Raw genomic sequence first — 6,000 nt, forward strand, 5'->3', positions numbered from 1 at the left:
TTGTCAGTTTGGGGCCCCTCCAGCACCTTTAGTACCGGGGTTGTATCACGAACCGGTACTAAAGGTCGTCCTACATAGACCCTTCGTCCACCCGAGCTCGCTCTGTTCTTCCCCTTTCCCCTCTCCTCTCTGTTCTTTTCCCTCTTCCTCTCAAGCTCATCACACATTTTGCCCAAAATTTGTCAAGATTTGAAGGCCCCCATCCATTCAAATGATCACAAAGGTTAGCAACTTTTCCTTTCATCTCTCATTGCTAGATTAGCTCGTGCAATGCTTTATATAGTGATTGATTTTTGAGTTTAGTAATTTGGGAGGAATTATATATATGTGCTAGTATTTGATTTATATGCAATTTGAGGTCAAAAATAACACTTAGTTTGCATATGTAGGTGTGGTTTACTTAGTACCTTCTAAATCTCCGTCGTAACCACCGTCGATCGCTCGCAACGTCCCGTCGCCGGCACCACCTTGTGGTGAGCCTCTTGTTCATGAAGTTTTATATAAAAAATTGATGTTTGTGTGATTTGGATATATAGTTACTCGTATAATTATCTTACCCATACGTTGTTTGTTATACATAGTGCCATGGTTTTGATATCCGTCCCCGTCGGCCCTCGTCCGGGTTATGATTCGGATGTGGTATATTCTCTTTTAAAACTATTCATTGCATTTCGTGTTTATGACAAATTATGCCCATCAAGTTGACATAGATATTTGTATGTAGGAGGTAGTTGAACCGGAAATTCCAACCGACCCTATTGTCGAGAGGTTAAATTTAGTTGAAAGAGAAAACGAGGATTTGAAGGAAAAATTGAAAAGAATTGAGGGGGAGAAGATGGAATTGGAGTTGCATGTTGCCGATGTCATCGATGATCACAAGATTAAGATGGAGAAAATGCGCTTGAAGATTAGAAAGATTAGAAAATATGCCATTCATAGTGAGGCTTGGTATCATTATGCTGTTGGATCAATTGTTACCTTAGTTGCGATCTTGATCGCATTTGTTGTTGCATTTAAATTCTTTAGCTAGAGAGTTATTTGTTTGTTGCATTTAAGTGTTGTATGATCTTTATGTATGAACTTTATGTATTGTATTAATTTGATGTTTTCGGTGCTGTGTATTGAAGATGAGCCGGCAATGGATGTACGATGACCGATGCTCTCCCGAGTTCATTAATGGCGTGCGTACTTTTCTGCTTGCGGCTGAGGCAAACAAGCGAGCGGATGGTTTTATGCCTTGTCCATGTGCTGGCTGTAAGAATGGTCACAATTACTCTACGTCAAGAACCATTCACGTCCACCTGTTTGAGTCCGGTTTCATGCCCCACTATAATGTTTGGACCAAGCATGGAGAAAGAGGGGTTATGATGGAAGACAATGAAGAAGAAGAGGACGACGACAGCTATCCTGGCCATGGGTTCCCTGAATACGATGATACAACAATGAGGGAAGAAGCTGAGCCGGTAATGCGGGAAGAAGCTGAGCCGGCAATGCGGGAAGAAGCTGAAGAAGAGGCATCGGATGAGCCCGTTGATGATCTAGGTCGGGCCATTGCCGATGCAAAGAGAAACTGCGCAAGTGATTTGGAGAAGAAGAAGTTGCAGCGCATGTTAGAGGATCACAAAAAATTGTTGTACCCGAATTGCGTAGGTGACAAGAAAAAGCTGGGCACCACACTGGAATTGCTGCAATGGAAGGCAGAGAATGGTGTATCTGACAAGGGATTTGGAAAGTTGCTGGTAATGATAAAGGATATGCTTCCAAAGGACAACGAATTGCCCGAGAGTACGTACGAAGCAAAGAAGGCTGTCTGCCCTCTAGGGTTAGAGGTGCAGAAGATACATGCATGCCCTAATGATTGCATCCTCTACCGCGGTGAGTACGAGGATTTGAACGCTTGCCCGGTATGTGGTGCATTGCGCTATAAGATCAGCCGCGATGACCCTGGTGATGTCGAGGGCGAGCGCCCCAGGAAGAAGATTCCTGCCAAGGTGATGTGGTATGCTCCTATAATACCACGGTTGAAACGTTTGTTCCAAAACAAAGAGCATGCCAAGGCGATGCGATGGCACAGAGAAGACCGTAAGAAAGACGGAAAGTTGAGAGTACCCGCTGACGGGTCGCAGTGGAGAAAAATCGAAAGAAAGTACGGGAAGGAGTTTGCAGATGACGCAAGGAACGTATGGTTTGGTCTAAGCGCAGATGGCATTAATCCTTTTGGGGAGCAGAGCAGCAACCATAGCACCTGGCCTGTGACTCAAAAAAAAAAAAAAAAAAAAAAAAAAAAAAACCAATAAAAAACAAAAAAAAAAAACAAAAAAAAAAAAAAAAAAAAAAAAAAAAATGTTTGTATAACCTTCCTCCTTGGTTGTGCATGAAGCGGAAGTTCATTATGATGCCAGTGCTCATCCAAGGCCCTAAGCAACCCGGCAACGACATTGATGTGTACCTAAGGCCATTAGTTGAAGAACTCTTACAACTGTGGAATGGAACAGGTGTACGTGCGTGGGATGAGCACATGGGGGAAGAATTTGACCTAAAGGCGTTGCTGTTCGTGACCATCAATGATTGGCCTGCTCTCAGTAACCTTTCAGGACAGACAAACAAGGGATACCGCGCATGCACGCACTGTTTGGACGATACCGACAGTATATATTTGGCTAATTGTAAGAAGAATGTGTACCTGGGACATCGTCGATTTCTTCCGAGCAGGCATCCCGTAAGAAAGAAAGGCAAGCATTTCAAAGGTGAGGCGGATCACCGGACGAAGCCTCGCCACCGTACTGGTGCTGATGTACATGATATGGTCAAGGATTTGAAGGTGGTCTTTGGAAAGGGTCCTGGTGGACAACCTGTTCCGAATGACGCTGACGGACGCGCACCCATGTGGAAGAAGAAATCTATATTTTGGGACCTGCCCTATTGGAAAGACCTAGAGGTCCGCTCCGCAATCGACGTGATGCACGTGACGAAGAATCTTTGTGTGACCCTGCTTGGCTTCTTGGGCGTGTATGGGAAGACAAAAGATACACCTGAGGCAGGGAGGACCAGCAACGTATGCACGGAAAAGACGGCATACATCAGGGTCATGCAAGCTACGCTCTTACCAAAGAAGAGAAGGAAATCTTCTTTGAATGCCTGCTCAGTATTAAGGTACCGTCTGGCTTCTCGTCGAATATAAAGGGAATAATAAACATGGCAGAGAAAAAGTTCCAGAACCTAAAGTCTCATGACTGCCACGTGATTATGACGCAACTGCTTCCGGTTGCATTGAGGGGGCTTCTACCGGAAAACGTTCGATTAGCCATTGTGAAGCTATGTGCATTTCTCAATGCAATCTCTCAGAAGGTAATCGATCCAGAAATCATACCAAGGTTAGAGAATGATTTGATGCAATGTCTTGTCAGTTTCGAGTTGGTGTTCCTGTTGGAAATATGCCCTAGAGGCAATAATAAATTAGTTATTATTATTATATTTCATTGTTCATGATAATCGTTTATTATCCATACTATAATTGTATTGATAGGAAACTCAGATACATGTGTGAATACATAGACAACACCATGTCCCTAGTAAGCCTCTAGTTGACTAGCTCGTTGATCAATGGATGGTTACAGTTTCCTGACCATGGACATTGGATGTCGTTGATAACGGGATCACATCATTAGGAGAAAGATGTGATGGACGAGACCTAATCCTAAGCCTAGCACAAAGATCGTGTAGTTCGTATGCTAAAGTTTTTCTAATGTCAAGTATCATTTCCTTAGACCATGAGATTGTGCAACTTCCGGATACCGTAGGAGTGCTTAGGGTGTACCAAACGTCACAACGTAACTGGGTGGCTATAAAGGTTCACTACAGGTATCTCCGAAAGTGTCTGTTGGGTTGGCACGAATCGAGACTGGGATTTGTCACTCCGTGTAAACGGAGAGGTATCTCTGGGCCCACTCGGTAGGACATCATCAATATGCGCAATGTGACCCAAAGAGTTGATCACAGGATGATGTGTTACGGAACGAGTAAAGAGACTTGCCGGTAACGAGATTGAACTAGGTATTGGATTCCGACGATCGAATCTCGGGCAAGTAACATACCGATAGACAAAGGGAATTGTATACGGGATTGATTAAGTCCTTGACATCGTGGTTCATCCGATGAGATCATCGTGGAACATGTGGGAGCCAACATGGGTATCCAGATCCCGCTGTTGGTTATTGACCGGAGAACGTCTCGGTCATGTCTGCATGTCTCCCGAACCCGTAGGGTCTACACACTTAAGGTTCGATGACGCTAGGGTTATAAGGAAGCTTGTATGTGTTACCGAATGTTGTTCGGAGTCCCGGATGAGATCCCGGACATCACGAGGAGTTCCGGAATGGTTCAGAGGTAAAGATTTGTATATAGGAAGTCCTATTTCGGCCATCGGGACAAGTTTCGGGGTCATCGGTATTGTACCGGGACCACCGGAAGGGTCCCGGGGGCCCACCGGGTGGGGCCACCTATCCCGGAGGGTCCCATGGGCTGAAGTGGGAAGGGATCCAGCCCAAAGTGGGCTGGGGCGCCACTTTCCCCTAGGGCCCATGCGCCTAGTGTGGGGGAAACCCTAAAGGAAGAGTCCCACAAGGGGAAGGCACCCCTAGGTGCCTTGGGGGGGAGGGAATCCTCCCTTGGCCGCCGCCCCCCTAGGAGATTGGATCTCCTAGGGCCGGCGCCCCCCCTTGGCCCCCCCTATATATAGTGGGGAGATGGAGGACTTCTTACTTTTTACCTTTGGTGCAGCCCTCCCCCTCTCCCAAGTCCTTCTCCTCTCCCGTGGTGCTTGGCGAAGCCCTGCAGGATTGCCACGCTCCTCCACCACCACCACGCCGTTGTGCTGCTGCTGGATGGAGTCTTCCTCAACCTCTCCCTCTCTCCTTGTTGGATCAAGGCATGGGAGACGTCACCGGGCTGTACGTGTGTTGAACGCGGAGGTGCCGTCCGTTCGGCACTAGGATCTCCGGTGATTTGGATTACGACGAGTACGACTCCATCAACCCCGTTCACTTGAACGCTTCCGCTTAGCGATCTACAAGGGTATGTAGATGCACTCTCCTTCCCCTCGTTGCTGGTTTCTCCATAGATAGATCTTGGTGACACGTAGGAAAATTTTGAATTTCTGCTATGTTCCCCAACAGTGGCATCCTGAGCTAGGTCTATGCGTAGTTTCTATGCACGAGTAGAACACAAAGTAGTTGTGGGCGTTGATTTTGTTCAATATGCTTGCCGTTACTAGTCTTATCTTGATTCGGCGGCATCGTGGGATGAAGCGGCCCGGACCAACCTTACACGTATGCTTACGTGAGACTGGTTCCACCGACTGACATGCACTAGTTGCATTAGGTGGCTGGCGGGTGTCTGTCTCTCCCACTTTAGTCGGATCGGATTCGATGAAAAGGGTCCTTATGAAGGGTAAATAGCAATTGGCATATCACGTTGTGGTTTTGCGTAGGTAAGAAACGTTCTTGCTAGAAACCCATAGCAGCCACGTAAAACAAGCAAACAACAATTAGAGGACGTCTAACTTGTTTTTGCAGGGTATGCTATGTGATGTGATATGGCCAAAGGATGTGATGAATGATATATGTGATGTATGAGATTGATCATGTTCTTGTAATAGGAATCACGACTTGTATGTCGATGAGTATGACAACCGGCAGGAGCCATAGAAGTTGTCTTAATTTATTTATGACCTGCGTGCCAACATAAACGTCATGTAATTACTTTACTTTATTGCTAACCGTTAGCTATAGTAGTAGAAGTAATAGTTGACGCGACAACTTCATGGAGACACGATGATGGAGATCATGGTGTCATGCCGGTGACAAGATGATCATGGAGCCCCGAAGATGGAGATCAAAAGGAGCAATATGATATTAGCCATATCATGTCACTATTTGATTGCATGTGATGTTTATCATGTTTTTGCATCTTGTTTACTTAGAACGACGGTAGTAAATAAGA

The sequence above is a fragment of the Triticum urartu genome, chromosome 3 (genome assembly GCF_003073215.2).
Source record: "Triticum urartu cultivar G1812 chromosome 3, Tu2.1, whole genome shotgun sequence".
In the NCBI taxonomy this organism is placed as follows: domain Eukaryota; kingdom Viridiplantae; phylum Streptophyta; class Magnoliopsida; order Poales; family Poaceae; genus Triticum; species Triticum urartu.